This window comes from Telopea speciosissima, chromosome 3 (genome assembly GCF_018873765.1).
Source record: "Telopea speciosissima isolate NSW1024214 ecotype Mountain lineage chromosome 3, Tspe_v1, whole genome shotgun sequence".
NCBI classification, from domain to species: Eukaryota; Viridiplantae; Streptophyta; class Magnoliopsida; order Proteales; family Proteaceae; genus Telopea; species Telopea speciosissima.
In genome coordinates, this window is record NC_057918.1 from 53,619,863 (window position 1) to 53,642,993 (window position 23,131).

Genomic DNA, 23,131 nt, shown 5'->3' on the forward strand with positions numbered 1-23,131 from the left:
ACAAGGCTTTTTGAGGAGCTAGCTCGAGCCCCAACCCAATAGAATATCAACGGCAAGATGTCGGCCAAACCCTTTTCCATCCCACTTATAGGTGGCCTACTCAACCCACTACAAGCCAAACGACAACTGCTGCTGCCCCGCCATCCCAATTTGCAATGAGCCAAGCAAACCAGGCCTCTTCCCCAACTGCATTATCTAACAGATGCTTTGTATGTCACAAAGCGGGACACATGGCTAGGGAATGTATGCACCATGGATACAATGCATACCCACTGATCCAGTCCCTCGCTCGACCCTTTCAGCCATGGGATAACCAGACGCGAGGGAAGGTGTTCGCGCTGACCAATGAAGAGGCGGAGGCGAATCCAGTGGTAATGAAAGGTAAGTCTGCCTAACACTACTAAATTATAGGAATTAACCAATGGGTGCAAGGGAATTTAGTTGCATCCTTATTCTATACAAATCCTCGATACCTTGACTATCTCGTCCGCCCGCGCGCGAGTGTTATTTGACTCAGGTGCATCCCACTCCTTCGTTTCTAATGCCTTAGCGGATAGGATGACCATTCAACCAAGGGACATAGGGCACGATTTAGTAGTTAGCACACCAACTGGAAGTGTAGTGAGCTTGAAGGAAGTTTACGACCCCTGTCGGGTGGAAATTTATTGGAAGAACCTGACCACTCGACTGATCAAGTTCGACATGAAGGACTTTAACATAATACTAGGCATGGATTGGCTATCCGCCTATGGAGCAAACATCATGAGTGCAGAAAAGAAGATCACATTTAAGTTGACTGACGGCTCGATTTTCATCTACCAAAGTGAACCGATGAAGAAGCCCAAGAGGATAACTTTATCCGCCCTTCAAGTACGAAAGTTGTTAGATGAGGGATGTCAGGGCTATTTGGCCATGGTAATGGACACCAAGGCGAAGATTAAGCCATTGGAAGAACTTGATGTTGTTGGGGGAATTTCTTGATGTTTTTTCGGAAGATCTAACCCTACTATCGCCTAATCTAGAAATGGAGTTCGCGATCGATTTAATCCCCGGTGCAGCAACTATATCCAAGGCACCCTATCGAATGGCACCTGAGGAATTAAAAGAGCTGCAGGTCCAACTACAAGATTTATTGAAGAAGGGACTCATTCGACCAAGCGTGTCCCCTTGGGGAGCACCCGTGTTATTTATAAAGAAGAAGGATGGAAGCATGCGAATGTGCATTGATTATCGAGAATTTAACAAGCTCACAATCAAGAACCAGTACCCGTTGCCACACATCAATGACCTGTTCAATCAATTTCAAGGTGCAAGAGTTTTCTCTAAAATTGATCTTAGGTCTGGGTACCATCAGTTGAAGATCAAGAGTAGCGACATTCACAAGACGACGTTCAGAACCCGGTACGAATATTTTGAGTTTTTGGTATTGTCATCCGGGTTAACCAACGCCCCAGTTGCATTCATGACATGATGAATAGGGTATTCCATCATATGTTAGACAAGTTTATCATTGTATTCATTGATGACATACTGATCTACTCCAAAAGTGAAGAGGAGCATGCCCAACACCTTAGGTTCATATTGCAACGATTGCAAGAACACCAACTGTTCGCCAAATTCAGCAAGTGTGAATTTTGGCTCCACCATATTGGATTCTTGGGGCATATCATCACCAAGGATGGCATCAAGGTAGACCCAGACAAGGTGAAGGCGGTTCTCGAGTGGGAGACTCCAAAGAATGCCATAGAGATCCGTAGCTTCTTGGGATTAGCCGGGTATTATCGTCGATTCATTAAAAATTTCTTACGCATCTCAGCGCCCATGACAAAGCTAATGAAGAAGGGTGTAAAGTTTGAGTGGACCGACGCTTACAAGAGAAGTTTTCAAGAGCTAAGAAATCGATTGGTGACGACACTAGTGCTAACCATTCCAGATGGCACCGGTGGCATGGTGGTGTACACAGATGCATCCCACACAGGATTGGGTGGTGTGCTAATGCAGAGAGGTAAGGTAGTCACCTATGCCTCCAGGCAGTTGAAGGAGCATGAGAAGAACTACCCCACTCATAACTTAGAGTTGGCTGCAGTAGTTTTCGAGCTAAAGATTTGGTGACATTATCTTTGTGGTGAAAAGAGCAAGATCTTCAGCAATCACAAGAACCAAAAGTAGTTCTTCACCCAGAAGGAGTTAAACATGAGACAGAAGTGGTGGTTAGAATTGGTAAAGGATTACGACTGTGAGATTCAATACCACCCCGGCAAGGCCAGCGTAGTGGCGGACACATTGAGCAAAAAATCCCAAACTGCATCCCTCGCTTCCTTGGTCGTTAGCGAATAACTAATAGAAGAAGCTTGAAAGTTTGATCTGGAACTCATGATTGAAGGAATGGCTATGCAATTAGCAGCTATGGACATACAACCGTCGATCCGGGAAGAGATAATTGAGAAGCAGCCCAGAGACCTCGACCTAGTAAAGATAATCTGGGAAATAAAACAAGGAGTCCATGGGGACCTAGAATTCTCATTGGCCCATGACGGGGCATTGAAGTTTAGAGATAGATTGTGTGTGCCTGATGACTATGATGTGCAAGATTGAATTCTTAGAGAGGCGCATAATTCACCTTATTCAATCCACCCTGGGAGCACCAAAATGTACAAAGATTTGAAGAAGTACTATATGAAGCAGACCGTAGCACTATACGTGTCTGAATGCCTCACCTGTCAGTAAATAAAGGTGGAGACACACAGACCGTATGGATTATCGTAACCACTCCCGATTCCCGAATGGAAATGGGAAAGAATTACTATGGACTTCGTGACCAACTTACCCAACACCAGAAAAGGGATGAATGCAATTTGGGTGATTGTTGACAGACTGACGAAGGCAGCTTACTTTATTCCCATCAAGATAACTTACTCGATGGAAAAGCTCACCTAGCTATACATTGAAAATGTAATCCGCCTGCATGGTGTGCCTGTTAGCATTGTGCCCGATAGGGACCCCCGATTCACGTCAAGATTTTGGAAGAGTCTGCAACAGGCACTGGGATCCCAACTAAATCTCAACATGACTTTCCATCCCTAGACAGATGGACAGTCTGAAAGAACCATTTAGACTCTGGAGGACATGCTTAGAGCCTGTATATTAGAAATGAAAGACAATTGGGACGCCCACATCCCCTTGGTGGAATTTTCCTACAACAACAGCTACCACTCCGCCATTGGCATAGCACCGTATGAAGCCTTACACGGTCGAAAGTGCCACACACCGTTATACTGGGATGAAGTTGAAGAACAAAAGTATCTTGGGCCCGAAATGATATAGGCAACCTGCGAAAAGGTAGATGTGATCAGGGAAAAGATCAAAGCAGCCTAATCCAGATAGAAGAGTTATGCCGATAATCGGAGGAAGGACATTGAATTTGGAGTCGATGAGAAGGTATTTCTCCGAGTTTCTCCTACAAAGGAGTTACTACGTTTCAACAAGAAGGGTAAGTTGAGCCCAAGATATATCATCCCATATGAATTCTTGAAGAGGGTTGGTCCAGTAGTGTATCGACTAGCACTACTACTATCTGTGCAAGGCGTTTATGATGTTTTCTATGTGTCAATGTAAAGGAAATATATCAACAACCCGGCACATGTGCTCTTAGCTAAACCCTAACAACTGGATACTGATATGACCTATAAGGAACAGCCAACGGAGATACTAGACAGAAAGGAACATAATCTTTGTAACTGCACAGTCGCATTCGTTAAGGTTCGATCGGGAAACTTCCCAATAGAGGAAGCCTCGTGGGAACGTGAAGAAGAAATGCGAGAAAAATATCCTCAGCTTTTTGAGCTACTGGGTAAGCCAGTTTCGAGGAAGAAATTTTTATACGGTAGGGAGGAATGTTAAACCTGCCCCAAACTGACTGGAATTTTTTCCTGAAGGACACGAGCCTGTGACCAATCACCCAAGCACATTGTGGAGTGTCACCCCTGTGGTTAAATTCAGTGGAGAACCTCCAAAGATGTCCTCTAGTATACCTGTGAGAAGATGGGTTGCAGACCCATGCAGCTGCTCAGTCCACAGCCTGATGTACAGCTCCAACTCCAGGTAATCTCTCTCCCACTCAAATACATGGGGGCCATACTTATTCAGATGTGTATTTGGTCTTGGAATGGGTATTGGTGAAGTGCTCGAGTGTTAAACTTAACCCCTGTGCAAGCCCAAGGTAAATACAACAGAGTTTCATTCTTTGGGCGATTGATCCAAACGCCCAATGAAATGCCCAGAGTGTCTAAAACTTGTATTTTTGACTCCAGACACCGGGGAACCATGCATAAAGCCTGTGGACACTTCCTAGAGGTAGATGGGAATTTTAGAAACCAATACCCACCTCTGGAGCCAAGTGGACCCCACCAATGTAGCTGGAGTGGCCCAGAATGCACTCAAAAATGCATTCTTGGAAGGAGGGGCTTATGGCCAAACAGGCCTTAAGTAGTTCAAAACTATAAATAGGAGGGGCCAGCCCTCCCATTTTGTTTGCTGCCTCTACAGTAAGAGAAAGAAAGAAAGAGAAGGAGAAGGAAGAAGAAGAGAAAGAAAGAGAAGGAGAAGGAGGGAAGAAGGGGATAAGGATTGGATTTGGACTTTGTGTGAACCTCTTCACAAGCCTATAGGTATGTATTTCAGTTCCTATCACTGCTGTCCACCTATGTTACTGTTTGTTCATATACCTGTTTGGTGTATCTCTGGCCAGTAGTGCTTAGAGCATCACCTGGATGCCTAGGGAAGCTCTGGATCTTGCATGCATGAGCATTGCATGCAAGATCTAGCCATTTAAACATTAGATCTGAAGCTGTTATTGCAGTTAAGATTGATGTCAGTCTCTGAGATGAGATGCACTGCAGACTTGCACCCAGATCATGCTGTATGGGCATAGATCTTTGCATGTAAAGGGATTTCTTCAAGCTTTAGCATAGAACCAGACTTGTTGTGGGTAAATACATGTTATTCATGCCATGCATGCAGCCAAAGCTAGATCCAAAGCTTGAGCTCAGCCATGACAGCCATTCTCCATGTTGTCAGAGCTCAACCCAACTTCCAAATGGGTAACCAAACTTTGAATCCATTAGGACCAACCCATTTAGCTCTATTTTAGGTCCACAAACATCCTAGTATCATCCTTAATCAAAATCATGGCCAAGCCTGGAGCCAAAATCAAGATTTGGAGCTGAATCTCGTGTTTAACAGGCTCTGGGTGATGTACTAGGCGATTGACCCAAACGCCTAGTGAAACGCCTGGAGTTGCTGTTTGGGCTCAGATGTAGTTCTGGCTTTTTGGACATTCATTAACAAGTCTAGAACAGCAAGGGGAGGATGAAAATGACTGAAAAACCCTTCCCCATTTGTCCTTGCTGTCATCCACACCTCGGGTGCTAAAGTGGGCCCCATAGGGCCAGGAGACCACACACAGACCCAGTCTCACTTGGGCTGTGAACCCTTGCACTGGTTTATGAGATTGGTAGGGTCAAGCATAGGCAGACCATGCTGTGAAAATGCTAAGAAAGGTGAACCTTGCATCTCTGGATGATGCACTGGGAGATTGACCCAAAACCCAATGCAAGACCCAGAGAATTATAAATAATACCTATATATGCAGAGTCGAGTCCAATTAAACCTAGACCAACTCTAGGACACTAATATGATCTTGAACACTGTTTGACATAGTTTAATGATTCGGTTAACTAGATTTTGACCCTGAGCTCGAAGTGCAGTGTCAGATACCGACCGAGACCGAGCTGACTGCTGACCAAGCAGGACTAGAACAAGGTGAGTGGAATTATACCATGAGTGTAAATGTAACAATATTATTTATTATGCTTATTTATTTCAATTATTTTATATTCTATTAATTACTGAATTCTTGACTGATGAACAATGAGAATGGACAATGATACTTGTATGTGAACTGCTAGACTAGATGCCGTAGTTAGCTTGGAAATGAGGCCTGTGGTAGCCCATAGAATGGGATGCGGTTGACACCACCCAACTCATACTATGCCATATAGAATGCATTGGGCTAGAATATCATCACCAGTGCTACGAACCCTTGCCAACAGGGGTTAAGGTGTTGGATGTCTGTGAGAGTACCTATATAAAAGATAAAAAGGAAAAGAGAAAAAGGAATAGAATTCTTTTGCACTAAAAAGGTGATTATGTGGCTGAATGCTAGCAAAAGGAATATGTTATATTGAAATGATGATGGGTGCCTCACAGACTAATCCCAGAGGGCTGGTCAGGCTGACCATGGAGAGCATGTTGGAGCTGATTGGTCCTCTCCGACAACTCAATGGGTGTATCATGGGAAGGGGTTAAAATCCCATACCAGGGATACATGTATTGGGGATTGTAGTAGCACTTTTACCTGCCTTAGTTGTGATGTTAGGTGACTAATAAATAAAATGAATTGCATTTCATGTAGGACTCATTTGGTTGTGCTTGCATGTGCATGCATGGTTATGTTTCATTCACGGGCTTGGTGGAGCTCACACACTCTTGCATATGTTTTCTGTTAGATGATCCTGTAGGTGAATGTTTCGGTAGTGGGGAGGCTCATCTCGCGGAGACGGGCCATGGTTATTATGACTGTGTTTGTATGGACCCAGACAGAGGTCATACCTCTAGTGCGAGTCTTTTCTGTGATAGTTGATGAGGAACCATGATGGGTGGGCAGCTGACTCTGACCGTGGGATTCTTTTTGGTTGTAGTTAGGGATCCCCTTTTGTATAGCTTTATTTTTGGGGCTTGGGTTGTCTTGCCCTTTTTTTTTATATTCTTTTTGTAAAGCTTGGTTGGAAGAGTTGGGATTGCCAATGTGAGAGAGAGAGAACTGATACAATGATAATTGTATATATTTAGTTTTTAATGTTTGAAGTAAATATTAGCTTCCGCAGCACTCTGAGTTCTATTTCATTCATTATTGTGGATGTGTATGTTTGTGAATGGTATTAACAGCTTCTAGATCCTTGGGGTTTAGTAGATTGCTACCGTGCAATTTGGGTCACCGACTTAATCCTCCTAGGGGGTGGTTTGGGGTGTGACACTTACCGTCAAGGCTGGAGATGTCACCGGACGCCGGTGGAGGATGGGGACTGAGAGGGACTGAGGTCTTAGGAAGGCGCCTCTGCCTCTTCTTCACCTTTTCTCTTATTTAGATTCTCTTCTTTTTTTATTTGGGGAAAAATATAGAAACACTCCCTCAACTATGGCCTGCTTTCATGTACACCCCCTCATCTTTAAAACCTTTCAAACACCCCCCCTCATCTATTAAAAGTAAGTAAATTAGTCCATCAAACTAATTGCCATCTAGTTTTATACTTTAATACTCACCCAACCATTTTTAAGGACCAAATTGCCCAAATTAAAAGTTTGAAGATGAAAATACCCATTAGGGAAGATTGGATAAATCCCTTCCCACAAACCTCCATTTTCCGATAATCTCCTCTTTCTCCAACCACCGCTCTGGTCGGAACTCCGCCCAATATTTGCCCCCACAATGACTCCATTCTCCCCATCGCATAGGGATGATATGACACTTGCATTCCTTTCTACACTACAAACCCATCTGGCAACACATTGTCGCTTGACACTCTAAGTTGGATTGAAAGGAAGCTTCTATAATAAACTTGTTAAACAATCAAACTAAAGTAGTATTCAAAGACTCAGATACTTCCCTTCCATGGGTCAAATGCAAACCCAATCCACTTCATTCCATCTTCATTTTTTCAAAGATTTCTTTGTTATAAAGTCACTACCATACACTACAAGAAAAGATTAAAAAGAAAACACAACCAAGACATTTTTCTCATATCAAACACACCATCAATTCGTCATGTTACAGCTCGAGCTTGTACCTTAGCTTCTCCTCTTCATTCTTCCATTCTTCTTCTTTGTCAAAACTTGCTTCACATATGCAACCAATTACAAGAAATAATCTTCATCTCCTGCAATTAAGCTACCCAGATCCTATCCTTTACTAGGCTCAACTTGAAGGCGATCAACATAGGTCTATAGAAGTGTGGTAGGATCGATTCTATCAATGGAGAATGTTATTAAATTATCTAGAACAACAGAGGAATCGATTGTTACCTAGAGTCTCACAGATGCAAGACCTCCAACCAATGATAGCCCTTTCTCAGTCGTTCCATGCACTATGCAAAGCTTGGCGTTCCCACACGATCAAGCCAATTCCTCCACACACAAGGGTTCTCAAAACCCATACTTTCTCCAAGACCAAACACCAAGAGAGGTAGAGGAAGAGAGAACGGCTCTAGGAAGGGAGTGCTCCACCAATTTTTCAAGGATGAGAGAGTGCTTGAATTTTAGCAATCTCATGAATATATGTGATTTGCCCTCTCACTCCCAAATTGGTAGCACACATGGGCAAGGAATATTGAGTTTCCTATTAGGACTCAATCACCAATCCATCCAATCTTTTCCACCAAGGAAAGATCCCTATTGCTAGAGGAATCCAATATTGGGTCCAATATCCAATATTGACCCAACATCTTTCCTTTTCTAACAATCTCCTCCATCCTGCTGTAAGTTCCAATCTTGCAAGAGGATCACGAAAAGAAAATCATGATCAACCGTGTTGCGTAAATGAATGGAACCAAAAGAAAAGGGGTAGGATTGCAATGGGATTCTACTCAACTTCTAAAGTGTCCAATCACTAAAGATGTCAAGCAAAGTGTAACAATCAACACCCAAGGTAAGTAGTTGAGACACGGATTAGTCCCCCACAAAACAGTGTTGCATGGTTTAATATAAGGCATGTGTTCAAGACTGTCAATCCTCAATGAATTGATATGCCAATCGAGAGATTCAATTACCTTGATTAGACCGAGAAAAAATATTTCAAACAAAATATTCAAGAAAATAGATAATGGTTTGTAAATATATATCTAAAACCATTTCAAAAATATTTTGAAAATGCTATCGGATCTGGATTTATGTCCAATTTTGTATAGAATACTCTCCTCAACATATTCCTAATGTATGGGCTGTGGATTCCATGTTGGGCATCTCTTTCAAACACAGTCACACATTGTGAATCTAGTGCACTGATATATAGTTAGAGAGACATCAACCGTTGGTGCATTAAAACACACAACATCATTTGAATGCATCGATAAGGACCCCTCAGGTTAAGGGACCAATCGAGAACTACTTATGAGAATCTCATGTTCTTTATAAACTGACAGTACACTACATGTGAAATTCTTAAGTGATCCAGTCTAATGTACACACCGTATGTACACTCATAATTGTGTCTTGGAAAAGTAACCTTCCTAAGCCCACATAGTGTGACCACCATGTCGGATAGGATGTCCAGTCCCGTCCCTAGTGGTGAAAAATTTTAGGTATAAATACATATGGACAACAACTGAGCTCAATAACTGATCATGCAAATCAAAAATTAAATTCATTAATTCAAAAAGAGTTTGTACCTCAGTGCCAATTAACGATATACTTTATGCCCATATTCCCAACATGTTTATAAAAAACAATAGGAGATAATGCTTTAGTCATAGGGTCAGATAAATTATCTACCGTGTCAACCTTAGCTATGGTTATGTCACCACGCTGAATGATCTCACGAATCAAGTGATACTTCTGCTCCACATGCTTATTCCTTTGATGAGCTCTTGGTTTCTTTGCTTATGCTATAGCTCCCCAGTTGTCACATAATAATGGTATGGGTTGCTCCACTAGCTCAGGCACCACCCCTAAGTCGGTCAAGAATTTCTTGAGCCAGACACCTTCCTTGGCTGCTTCACTAGCTACCAAATACTCAGCTTCTGTTGTGGAATCGGCTGTTGACTTTTGTTTAGCACTCCTCCAAATCACTGCCCCACCACCAATCATAAAGATCATCTCAGAGGTGGACTTTCTATCATCCTTGTCAGTTTGGAAGTCCGAATCGATATATCCAACTACTGACAGTTGATCACAACCATAAATAAGGAAGTAATCCTTGGTCCTCCTTAGATACTTGAAGATCCCCTTGACAGCTGCCCAATGTTCTTGTCCCGGATTGGATTGATATCAGCTCATAATCCCCATAGTGTAACAAATGTCAGGTTTGGTATACAACATGACATACATTAGACTTCCTACTATCGAAGCATAGGGAACTCTTTTCATACTCTCAACACCCTCAGAAGTTTGATGGCATTATGACTTGGAAAGACCGATTCCATATTTGAGAGGCACATTATCTCTCTTAGAATCCTGCATGTTGAACCTATTAAGCACTTTGTCAATGTAGGTGGATTGTGACAATCCCAACATCTTCTTCTTGCGATCTCTCATAAGCTTAATTCCTAAGATGTAACTGGCTTCACCCAGATCTTTCATTGAGAACGTTTTGGATAACCACATATTTACAGATGAAAGTAACTCCACATCATTCTCAATGAGAAGTATATCATCCACATATAGGACCAGGAAACAGACAGCACCCCCATAAATTTTCTTATACATGCATGGTTCATTAATGTTTTGCTCAAAGTCAAATTCCTTGATAGTTTGATCAAAATGGATGTTCCAGCTTCTGGAAGCCTGTTTCAGTCCATAAATGGGCTTCAATAACCTACATACCTTGTTTTCCTCCCCTGGGGAAGCATAACCCTCTAGTTGATCCATGTACATGACCTCATCAAGATATCCGTTAAGGAAAGCGGTCTGTACATCCATCTGTCAGATCTCATAATCATGGTATGCAACAATCAATAATAGAATCTGAATGGATTTAATCATCACTACTGGTGAGAAGGTCTCATCATAGTCAATACCCAATTTCTAAGTGTATCCCTTCGCAACCAGTCTCGCCTTGAAACGTCCCACCTTTCCATCTATACCTCTCTTTCTCTTGAAGATCCATTTACAGTCAGTGGTTTTCACCCCTTGTGGTAGATCCTTAAGAGTCCAAACATGGTTAGAATGCATGGAGTCTATTTCAGAGCGCATTGCTTCCTTCCATTTATTTGAGTTAACATCCTTTAGAGCCTCAACATAAGTATAATGATCCGTGTCTGAACAATCAGACACCATGTGGAATTCTTCCACACTTTGATCTTCTTTTGTGAGAAGATTTAAATGAGTCGGTGGTCGTATAGACCTCCCACTCCGTCTAGGCTCTTGAGGCGGTTGCTCTTTAGTGGGTATGTTGATTGAAATTTCTGTGGGTGCAGAGGATAGTTGGTCATTAGATACTTCCTTTATGACCACTGGACCTGATCTCGATGAGACCATGCCATCCTCTAGAAATGTCGCATGCTTCCTAACTATGACCTTCTGATTCACTGGGTCATAGAAATAATAGCCTATTGTAGTCTTAGGGTATCCAAGGAAATAACATCTATCTATACGAGATTTCAACTTATCTGTCTGTTGCTTTCGTACATGTGCTATGCAACCCCACACCATGATATGTTGGAGACTAGGCTTGCACCAATACCATAATTCAAAAGGTGTATTGGGTACAGATTTTGTGGGTACCCTGTTCAGTTTATAGATGGTAGTTTCTAGTACAAAACCCCAAAAACTTAATGATAATTCTGAATAACTCAATATGGATCGAACCATGTCCAACAAGGTTCGATTCTGGCTTTCTGAGACTCCATTCTGTTGAGGTGTCTCTGGGGCCGTCAAATGAGATACTATCCCAGCTTCTTTTAGATAGTCCCTGAACTCAGTTGATAAATACTCTCCTCCTCGATCAGATCTAAGGCACTTGATGCAATTATCCAACTATTTTTCAACTTGCGCTCAAAATTCTTTGAATTTATCAAAAGTTTCTGATTTGCGGTGCATCAAGTATATATAACCATAATGAGAGCAATCATCAGTGAAGGTTACGAAGTATTTGTAACCATACCTCGCTTGAACATTAATGGGTCCACACACATCTGAGTGTACCAATTCTAACATAGCTTAGGCTCTTCTTCCCTTATTTGAGAAGGGTTCCTTGGTCGTCTTGTAGACATGACTCACAGGTTGGATAAGGTTCTACCTTCAAAGAATCTAAAGGTCAATCCTTTACCAGTCTGCTTATCCTTTCTACTCCAATATGACCTAACGTTAAGTGCCAAAGATATGTTGAAGTATCTTGGGCTGATTTTCTTTTTATAGATGTATTGGAGATTTCATTCACATCAAACACCGGTTTTAAGATATATAATCTGTTATCTAGTAAGCCAGTAGTAACAAAAGACTTTTTAAACCGAATAGTCAACTTATTACCAAATAGAAAAGTATAACCATCCATTACTAGCTTACTAACAGAAATAATGTTCCTCCTAAATAGGGGGACATAAAAACAACCTCTCAAAATCAAAGTAACTTTATTGTTAAAATATAAAGTAAAATCTCCAACGGCCTCAACAATGGCCTCAGCTCCAGTACCCATTCTTAGATGAACTTCATCCTTACTCAGCCTTCTTGTCAGCTTGAACCCCTACAACATGTCACAAATATGGGTAGTAGACCTGGAGTCCACCAACCGTGTATTAGTAGGTTCCTCCGATAAATTAGATTCATAAAGGAATAAGGTTTCAGAAATACCTTCTTCTAACTTCTTTTTCTAAGTAGCCAGGAAAGCTCGACATTCTTTTTTCCAATGCTCATCCTTTTTGTAATAGAAACATGTTCCCTTTGACTCAACATTAGGGGCTTTCCCCTATCAGTGTTCTTCTTCTTACTCTTAGGCTTAGAAGAAGAAGACTTCTCCTCTGTGGTCAAGACCTCCACTTTCTGCTTTTTGGATGCAGCCTCTACCTCTTACAACATGTTGCCCAGCTCAGGAAGTTCGACGGAGAGTTTATTCATATTATAATTAATAATAAATGATCCACATATATCTTGAGGCAAAGAGTAGAAGATAACATCCATCTTATAATTCATCTTAAAAGGCATCCCAAGGTTCTCTAGATCTTGGAACAAGTTTTGTATTTTCATCACATGATCTATAACTGGAGTTCCTTGGGCCATCTTCGTGCCATGGAGAAGTGTCACTAATTGATGATGGGCATGTCTTCTTCTCTCTCATACATCTTCTTCAACTCCTCCATCATATCCTTTGTCAAGTAGAAATCCTTGATAGAATTAGCGATGGTCTTTTTCACAGAGTTCAATACGAGGAGTTTGGCCTTAGAATTATTTTGACAAAATAACTCATAGGTCACTTTAGCAACAGGGTCCTTGTTTTCTGGAAATTCAGCTTCATCTTGCTCAATGACTGACATCAGACCTTCTACAGCTAGGAGTAAATTGATGTTCCTCCTCTAGTCAACGTAGTTTGGGCCAGTCAAAATATGGTCTTTTATGAGGGTAGCATAGTTGATTTGGGTCGACATAGTATAAAATCTACACGATGTACAAAAATAACAATTAACATAATCGATAATCATTAAAAAATAGGGTAAAATAATCAATGGTCAATAACACCCTAAGCTTCCCTCTAGCTTTAGGTTATGAATTGGAACTTATCAACCTTTCTACTCTTAACTTAGCCTATTGGAGTTCATCATTTGCATGTTGGTTGAGTGGACTATTTTGTCCATGTCGGATGTAATGTTTATGTGTCCATCTAACCCAATTTAATTTGATTAAATTAATTAATTTAGTTTTATTTAATTATGTGCTTGTCATAATTGTATATTGCATCTGCCCAATTCAAACCGTTTTGTTCATAACTATGGATAGATTTGGGCAATCTGTACTATGGTTGCTATATTTTACATTCGTACAATAGTGATTGGACCAAACTATAAATATATGTACATTTCATGTTGAACATGATCTACGGGGATTCCTGAATTATTCACCGTCAAGTTGTAGTTTCAACGAAAATCTCCAGTAGTTATTTTCTCTGTACTTGAGAGACACTTGCCATTTTATTTATATTCTGTATATTTGTGGTGTGTCAATGGTTGATGTCTGTTGAAAGGACTGATATATCGGCAGCTAGGTGTGCACAATGTAAATAGTTATGAATATGATGCTTAATGAAGTTTCCACTGCCCGTAAAGGGAGAACGCCAAAAAGAGAGTGAACGAATTTGATTGTGCCAAATCCAACGCCTTGGTATTTTGTAAAGTGTTTGCAAAGAGTATTTTATTTTATTAATATTAAATTAAATGTATTTTGAAAAAGAGTTTTCAAAGAGTTTTATGGCTAATCAAAGTCCTCCATACTGTCATGATAAATTATAATGGACCGGAATTGTGGCGATGACATTTATTCCATAGTTGCAATGGCCCATTATAGGTGTTAGTAATGTGGGGAGAAAATATAATAAAATTACCTACCGCAAGGGGTTTTTCAAGTTACGCCCTGGTAGGATCGTCTTTTACTATAATTTTGGATAAATTTTATCCTTATGTGTAATTTAAGATAATCTTATGGGCTACCCTTTAGGATCACACTACTTGGTTAGATCTAGACCGTAGGTTTGCTACCTCCTCAATTAGGTCTCTACATATATAAAGAGATTTAAGGCCAAGGATGATTGATGATGATAGAGAAAAAATCATTAGAACAATTTGCACAAAATTGTGAGAGAGCTTAGAGAGAGAAAAAGAGAGTCTTCTTCTTCCTTAAGCACTATTGGCCATTGGAGGCGAAACAAGCTTGAGAGATCTTCTTCAAGTGTTGCATTCCTTTGGAGGAACACACCATTTGAGTGTTCTAGGTGACCTTGCTCCCCCCTTGAGGTTAGTACATTATATGTTTATTGAGATCCTTGCATGCTTATATAATTTTGTGATTACATGAGAATCCCATCACTTCCACCGCCACTAACAATTGGTATCAAAGCGTAGGTTCTTCATTAAACACATATCAAAATCAACTTGCAATCTTCTTCTTCCTCCATTATTGTGTTTTGAGTTTTTTGAATTTTGAGTATTGCACACAAAATTTGAAGTTGATAATATATGAAATGAAGAAGAAGAGGCCACATCAGCAAGAACTGTCGGTCGATAGCCGCGGCAAGCAGGCAAGGCCTGCTAACTGTGCCTGCTGGCCAGCTTGTCAGCAGGTGTGGGGTGGGCGATTATGTGCAAGCACAACCTTGCATGCCGCGTGGCTGTAGGCCACAGCCAGTGCACGAGCAAGCAGTGGCCTGCTGCCATGCACCGTGTGGGCAACGACCCTTGCATCTAAAAAAAAAAAGGGTCCATAGGGGTTGGGAAGATGATGATTTTTGAAATTTTTTATGTGTGCATGTGATGTAGATTTAAAAAGTTCATCTTCTTCATGTCAAATTCCATCTTGTAAACTCCATTAATGGAGTTCTAGTTGAAGCTATTTTAATGGAGATTGCTTGAAGATGCTCTAATTGTGTTTTGAACACAATAGGACTTTTAGCAAAGTCCAATCTTCTCACCAACAAACCGTCAAGATCCTTGATCCATGATCAAAATCATGATCCCGATCTTATCATGATCATCAAGCAGTGACAACAAATAATATAAACTAATTTAAAATTTAGGAAACCAGTCTACCAATTTGAACTGTCTGAGGGGAATTACATAACCTTTACATGAGATATGGGAAGAAGAATGGAAAAAATAATAATTGCATCCAAAACCACATTCATGTTATGCCTAACACACACATCCATCTAATGCATGTAAATTATTAAATCCCATAACCATGGTCCTCATTATATACATGATGCTCAAAGATTATAGATTCCATATTTTATGTGAAAAATACCCAAAACATATAAAAACACCATTACCATGACTAAACATGTCACAATGGCCATGAGCATCTAATGCCCATCATGATTTAATAAATACCACATACATGCTTATCAAAAAACCAATAAAATAAGCCATTATGTAAAATGGTCAAGATGGGTGAAGAGAAAAATCCCTTCTCCCATCTTCCCCAATGAGTCTCCTTTCAAAAAACCCCTCAAACTGATTTTTATTAATATGCTTGCTGTCCTATCAAGGGCAGGCCATGGGAAAAAGAAAAGGGGACCATCCTCTTTAAAATAACAAAAAAAAACTTGAAACCGTTTTATTTTTTATTTTATTTTTTTATAGTGAATCTAAACTAAGAGCATCACATGTAATAATGAATACAAAAAAATAAAATATTCCCATTTGATAGCAAGGCTCTGATGCCACTGAAAGGCGATCAACATAAATCCGCAGAAGTGTGGTAGGATCGATTCTATCAATGTAGAATGCTATTAAATTATCTAGAACAACAGAGGAATCGATCGTTACCTAGAGTCTCACAGATGCAAGACCTCCAACCGATGATAGCCCTTTCTTAGTCATTCCATGCACTGCGTAAAGCTTAGCGTTCCCACACAATCAAGCCAACTCCTCCACACACAAGGGTTCTCAAAACCCAAGCTTTCTCCAAGATCAAACACCAAGAGAGGGAGAGAAAGAGAGAACGGTTCTAGGAAGGGGAGTGCTCCACTGATTTTCCAAGGATGAGAGAGTGCTCTTGAATTTTAGCAATCTCATGAATATATGTGATTTGCCCTCTCACTCCCAAATTGGTAGCACACATGGGTAAGGAATATTGAGTTTCCTATTGGGACTCAATCACCAACCCATCCAATCTTTCCCACCAAGGAAAGATCCCTATTGCTAGAGGAATCCAATATTGACCCAACATCTTTCCTTTTCTAGCACAACTCTCACTATATTTGACAACAGAGATCGATTCAATAAATGGGTCACAGAGCTTCTTCAAAACAGTGAGAATGGAATCATCATCCTTCAACGTTTTCTCGGCCCTCGTCATCTAATAACTACCAATCCCTTCAATGTCCAACACATCCTTAAGACCCAATTCTACCTCTACCCAAAAGGCAGTTTCTCTCAAGATTGCCTCTCCAATTTTCTTTCCCTCCGGAAATTTGTCGATAGTGGTCGAAGATGAGCTCTCTGACCGCCTGCTTCCTCTACTCTTGACTCCCCACCACTAAAAAATCTGTTCTTGATCTGCCAGACATCCTTCAAAGATTTGCATTTGATAATATTAGCAAAATTGCTTTTGGGTTCGACCCAATGTATCTTTCCCAATCATTCCCACAACCAGAAACAGAATTTGCAGTTGCATTTGAAGCAGTTACACTTTTATGCAGCAAGTGATTTGGTTCAATTTTTTGAGGGATATGGAAGGTGAAAAGGGCATTTGATATTGGGTCAGAGAAGCAATTATGAATAGCAATTTCAAAAGTTCATGAATTCGCAACAAGTATTGTAAGAGAAAAGAAACGAGAACTAGTAGAGAAATCTTCAATTGAAACAACGGATCTTCTCCCAAGAATCTTGAATTTCAGCCATTTAGATGAGAATTTCAATACAGACATGGTGATCAGCTTTATCTTAGCTGGTCGTGATACTACATCGGCAGGATTGACATGGTTCTTCTAGTTAATTTCCAGGAATCCTCGTATAGAAAAGGAGATTTTGAAGGAGATAATAAAGGAGAAACCTGAAGGGGTTGATCATTTCGATGAGGTAAAGGACATGGTATACACCTACGCTGCTCTCTGCGAGAGCATGACGCTCTATCCACCAGTCCCTTCTGATGGTAAGTAGGCAGCAAGCGATGATGTGTTGCTGATGAGTCTGTAGTGAAGAAAGGAATGTAAGTGTCATATCATCCCTATGCGATGGGGAGAATGGAGTCATTGTGGGGCAAAGATTGGGCGGAGTTCCGCCCAGAGCGGTGGTTGGAGAAAGAGGAGATTACTAGAAAATGGAGGTTTGTGAGAAGGGATTTATGCAGTCTTCCCTAAAGGGTATTTTCATCTTCAAACTTTTAATTTGACAATTTGGTCCTTAAAAAATGTTTGGTTGAGTATTAAAGTTTAAAACTAAATGGAGTTAGTTTGATGGACAAATTTATTTACTTTCAATGGATGAGTGGGTGTGTTTGAAGAGTTCGGTTCCTCTGCACGTACCAACAGGTGAATGTACATGTGAGAGCCAATCACATTTTAATTTTGTTTCCATAAAAACCCCTCCTCCCCTTGTAAATGGCAAAAATAGGACAGGTGGTTAGCTCTCACATGTATGTTCACCTGTTGGTTCATGCAGATGACCCATTCTCGTGTTTGAAAGGTTTTAAAGATGAGGGGGTGTACATGAAAACAGGCCATAGTTGAGGGGGTGTCTCTATATTTTCCCTTTTTCTTTTGGATTTTTGTCTCGACTCTTGAAGCCGCGAAGGTGAAACCGTGAAATGGGTAAGTGAATCAATTTTTGTATTTTGGTCTTTCCAAGTTTACTTTACTTTAGGTTTTGTTTTTGTTTTTTTTTTTTTAACATATGATTTCATGCTCTGAGAAGCATGGAACCAAAAACATAAAACCAGTGAAATTTTGTCAATTAGAATAACTTAAACTACATTAAAAAAATAAAAAAAAAAGGACCTAAGGCGATCGTCCAGCAAAATAGGCATCTTAAGGCCCTTAAGGAGACGCTTTGGTCTCTAATGCACTTGCCTTTGTGACATACTGTAAGGCGTTCAATCGTCTAGACCATGTAAAACTGCCTAAATGCCAAGGCATAAGGCGATGCTTTAATAATTATGCTGCTGACCCTATTGATCCAATTCAACTAGAGGAGGGTCTGAGAAGGTCTAATAGACTCTATAGGCCTATTATCGGACTTGATTATATGTTGTACTTAACAGAGGGTGATTTTGACAGTGAGAAAGAAGAGGATCCTACCAGTTACCAGCAAGCTGTCAGTAGTTCGAATTCTAAGAAATGGTTGGAGGCTATATAGGATGAGTTGTTGTCCATGGATAGTGTTGCGTCAGGAAACCTCCAATAAGTCCACCAGGGGTAAAGACCTACACAACACAAAAAATGGGCAAAGGGAGGTGAGCGCTAGGCCGGGGGCCCTGCGAGGGACTCTTCGATGCCTAAGTTAGGTCTCTCTAGCAAACAGATCAAACAAGTGAGAGTTTCAAGAGTTCAATAGTGTTTCTTATCTTTTTTTGTTCTCTCCCCCTTGATGAGGGGTGTTACCTTCCCTTTTATAGGGCTCAATCCCATAGGGAAGTAATGTTGATGGAGAGGTCCTGATGTGACCAATGGAAAAGCCTTCCTCTGATGAGGAGGCAAAGTGTTTTAGAGAGTCCCGTTCGGAGAGTCCCATTTGGAGAGTTCTTCATTGGAGTGAGGTCCCCTATAGAACGTAGAGATCCCTTTTCTTATGAGCATCATGGGAGGCTCATAAATGAGATGGAGAGTTGGAGAATGGTTTCTTCTATTGGAGTGGTATTGTCCACTGGATTACTATTTCTGGTGGCCGTTGATATGCTTAGGTCTTTTGCAATATAGCTGCCCCTAGTGAGAGGTGATGTCTTGGGGTGTATAGGGCTGGCGTTGATGAGTTGATTAACCTGATAGGTGCGTCAGCTTCTTCTTACTTCCATGGGGAGACCCGTGGACCTTTTAGCTATGGATCTTTGGGTAAGTAGCTTTTACCCGGCATGTCCATCTTAGATCTTCGGGTGGATGGTTCTTACTCGTCGTATCTATTATGGGTCTTTGGGTGGAAAATTTTTACACATCGACCCTCTTTAACTGTCCTTCTTGGTGCCATATGTCGTGGGTCTATTGGGTGGCCATTTGGTATATCATAGAGCCCCCCACTCCAATAGATTCCATTATGGGGTGTGTTGGAGTAGAATATTTTGTAGTGTGCTTTTTATGATCTGGCGCTTTGCTATCTTGTAGTAGATGCTGGCCCAAGTTCTTTTTTGAACATGTTTTGTGACTTGGATGCCCTCCTTTTGAACTTATCTCTGAGTTACCCATCTCTCTTGTGCTGCTTCTTCATTTGGGGGGCGATTTGGGGCATTGTAGATTGTACTCGCCTTGTATTTTGAAGCATAACCGCTCATGTCATTAAGGCTAGGAATGATGGCTCTTATTCTTTGTCTCTACTCTTGCGACTGTTTATTCGTTTGAATCATCAGGGAGGCTTGGTGGTTTCACATGGAGTAGTCGCCCTCTTCAGTGAATCCTCATTAATTCCTTTTTTGGTAAATGTTATCATTTATGATATTTGAGGCGTTGTTCTCGGAGGCCCCTAATGGAGAATCGTCAAGTCTTCAGTTATTCCTTTTGTAGTTCTCTCAAGTGCAGTTCTTATTCTCCTATCTGGGTCATCGCCTATTCTTTCTATCTCAGCCATCCTTTTCTCTTTATAAGGGTGGTCTCTTCATTGTCAAGTCTTGTATCTCTGTGCCTTCCTATTCATGTAGACGCCATAATTCTTACTTTTGCTATCTCTGTTTTGGGTTGTGGTGCCTATTGTTCTAGCTTGGAGGTTCTTGTTTTAATGTGGCATTGTTTGAGGCATCTGCTTACCTAGGGCAATGTTCTATGTGTTCAACCCATGCTTGCCTTCCCTTCTTCTTTTGAGGGTTGTGTCTCTGTGATTTTTCTTTCAGACCTTATCTTTCGATGGCATGGCAGATCCAGGCTTTATCTTTCAATGGCGTCTCGAGTGGCGATGGTGTAGATTAGCTGGATTTGTCCCCTCTCAAGGGTTTCAAGGAGCCGCTTCTGGCTCGATCTTTGAGAGGGAGAAGGGTTGTACGCCATGGGGACTGCCTCCTATTTCTCCAACTCGTCTTTTTAGAGGTGGTTCTTGGGCGTAAGATTGAGTTAGGGAATAGCTGATCCTACTATGGTTCTTCGGGGCCCAGGCAACACAATCAACTTTGAATACCTTTAAGAAATTGGGTAAGGCCAATACAGGGGCACTTTTCTCTTAAGGGCATCCTCTGCTTAACTAGTCAAAAACTACTTTCTGCTTCCCCCTACTTCAAGAAGCTCAAACCGATTTTGCTTCAAACAATAGGTGATTGGAGCTAGTTGGCTGCTAAAGTTCTTGATGAAGCGCCTGTAGAAAGTAGCTGGTCTATGGAAGCTTCAAACTTCCGTAAGAGACTTTGGTGTAGGCCACTCCACTATAGCCCGTACCTTTTCCTTATCTACGGTCAGTTTAGGCCTTTGGAGGTTCTGTTTAAGATTTCTTCACACAACTGCTCTTCGGTTTGGCCTCTCTTCACCCAATCGGGGGCTGGACATCTCCTATGTTAACCCCTTCAAGAATCTTCCTAGTACTGAAGAGTTGGACGACCTTGACCCCTTTTTTGGTTTTTGAGGTTTTGGAGGCCCAGGAAGCTTTCTCTTGTTGGAGACTTGGGAATTTCGGGAGCCCTGTGTGATTACGAAGTTTTGTGAGTTGTTCGAGGAATTCTTTCATTCTTAGGCTTAGTGCCTCTTTGTAATGTTGTATGGCCTTGAGCCTCTTTGTAATTATCACTACCGTATGGCGTAATAAAATGTCCCTTTCATCATATGGCTTCTTTGTTGGTGATTCTTGTTTTGTTTTGTTGCCTTACCGCTTCCTACACTTGGTTCGGACTATCTTCAGATTCCTTCTAGAGCTTCTTCTTTCTTTTTAGATTTTTACGGCTTGGTGGTAGTAACTTATTTTTCCCTCCTGGTAGCTTGGTTTGATGTCGATGCCCAAGTATTTTGTTGGAGATGAGTTACTTTGCTTGTTACCTTCAGGTTTATTGCTTTCTGAACGTGATGTGTAAGATTCTTCTAACATTTATCACACTTCTAACCCCCAGTCCCAAGCAATGATTTTTAGGTTGCAGAAGATGAGCACAAAAGTATCTATACTGCAGAATATCTAATGCTCAACTAAGTGTTATCGTTCTTCAAAATCTTACCCCCTCTACTCTCTACCTAGCGGAAGGGATGCTTTGGTCATCCAACGCTTAGTTAAGCGTTGGACTTCTTTAAAATCTTACCCCCTCTACTCTCTACAGAGCGGAAGGGATGCCTTGGACTTCTAGCGCTTGGCTGAGCGTCAACCGGATTCAAAATCTTACCCCGTCTATGCTCTGTTGAGCGGAAGGGATGCCTTGGACATCCAACACTGGGTTGAGCGTTGGTTTTCTTCAAAATATTACCCCCTCTACTCTGTCGAGCGGAAGGGATGTCTTAGACTATCCAACGCTTGCTGAGCATTGCCTTTCTTCAAAATCTCACCCCCTCTACTCTCTGCCGAGCGGAAGGGATGCCTTAGACATTGGACGCGTGGCTAAGCGTTGGTCTTCCTTCAAAATCTTATCCCCTCCCATTTGATAGCCATTATATTATTATGCATAAATCATGGGGTTTAGGGAGGGTGGGATTTGTACCTGTCACTTTATTCGTCATTTGGTATGACGTGCCTTTTGATGGATTGGCAGCTAATGTGATGCCACATCTGCTTTTTCATCGCATAAAATCATGGTAGATCCCCGAAAGGTAGCTTACGTGTTTGCGCCTTTTTAATTTCTTGTCGTGCTTTTGAGGAGCATTAAATACCCCTTGATGAGTGCGGTCTTAGGTTTTGCTTAAAACCTTTTTGTCTACTATCTTCGCCCTTCTAGGATCCTTTCTGTCTTTCAGTTTTCTACAGGCTTTAGTCTCTTTGATCAGGTGCTAATTTAGTCTAGTTTTCCTTTCTTCTTCTTTCAAGCGCGCTTCCACCAGTAAGGCTTTCTTATCTTTAGCCTTCTATTCTTTATTTTCCCTTTCTCTTCATCTTTTAGTTCTGATGTCTCCTAGTAAGGGTAAATCCTCCCTTCGGGAGAGGACCGGGATGCGGAATGCTTCCCCTTTATCACGACGAGTGCGCCTATTGGGTGGCTTTTCAACTCTGGATCCTTCCTATGAGGGGTCTTCTTCTCATTGTGGTGGTGAGGCTTCTCCCTCTGGCCCTGCCCATACTGCCCCTGAAGGTGCTTCTCTTCATCCTGTGGGGGTACGTATAGTGCCCCGTACTCCTCAGGGACATAAACGATCAGAAATAAGACCCTCCCATCCTTGGGATGCCCGTTGGTATGGCAACACAATTACCATGACCGATTTAAACTATTTTAGTGCAAGATATCAGTTTCCCGACTCAATAGCCTTCAGGCTTCCTAGAGAAAGGGAATCCACTTGTGACCCTTCTGAGGAAGAGATTTGCTTCATTAAGGACCACTTTATCGGTGGTTTTAGATTCCC

The 23,131-nt window shown here is 41.3% G+C and overlaps 1 pseudogene; it reads left to right on the top strand.

The window, feature by feature from the left end:
• The first annotated feature begins 1,821 nt into the window (after positions 1 to 1,821).
• LOC122655287 lies at positions 1,822 to 17,833 on the top strand (annotated as a pseudogene).
• The last annotated feature ends 5,298 nt before the right edge of the window (positions 17,834 to 23,131 follow it).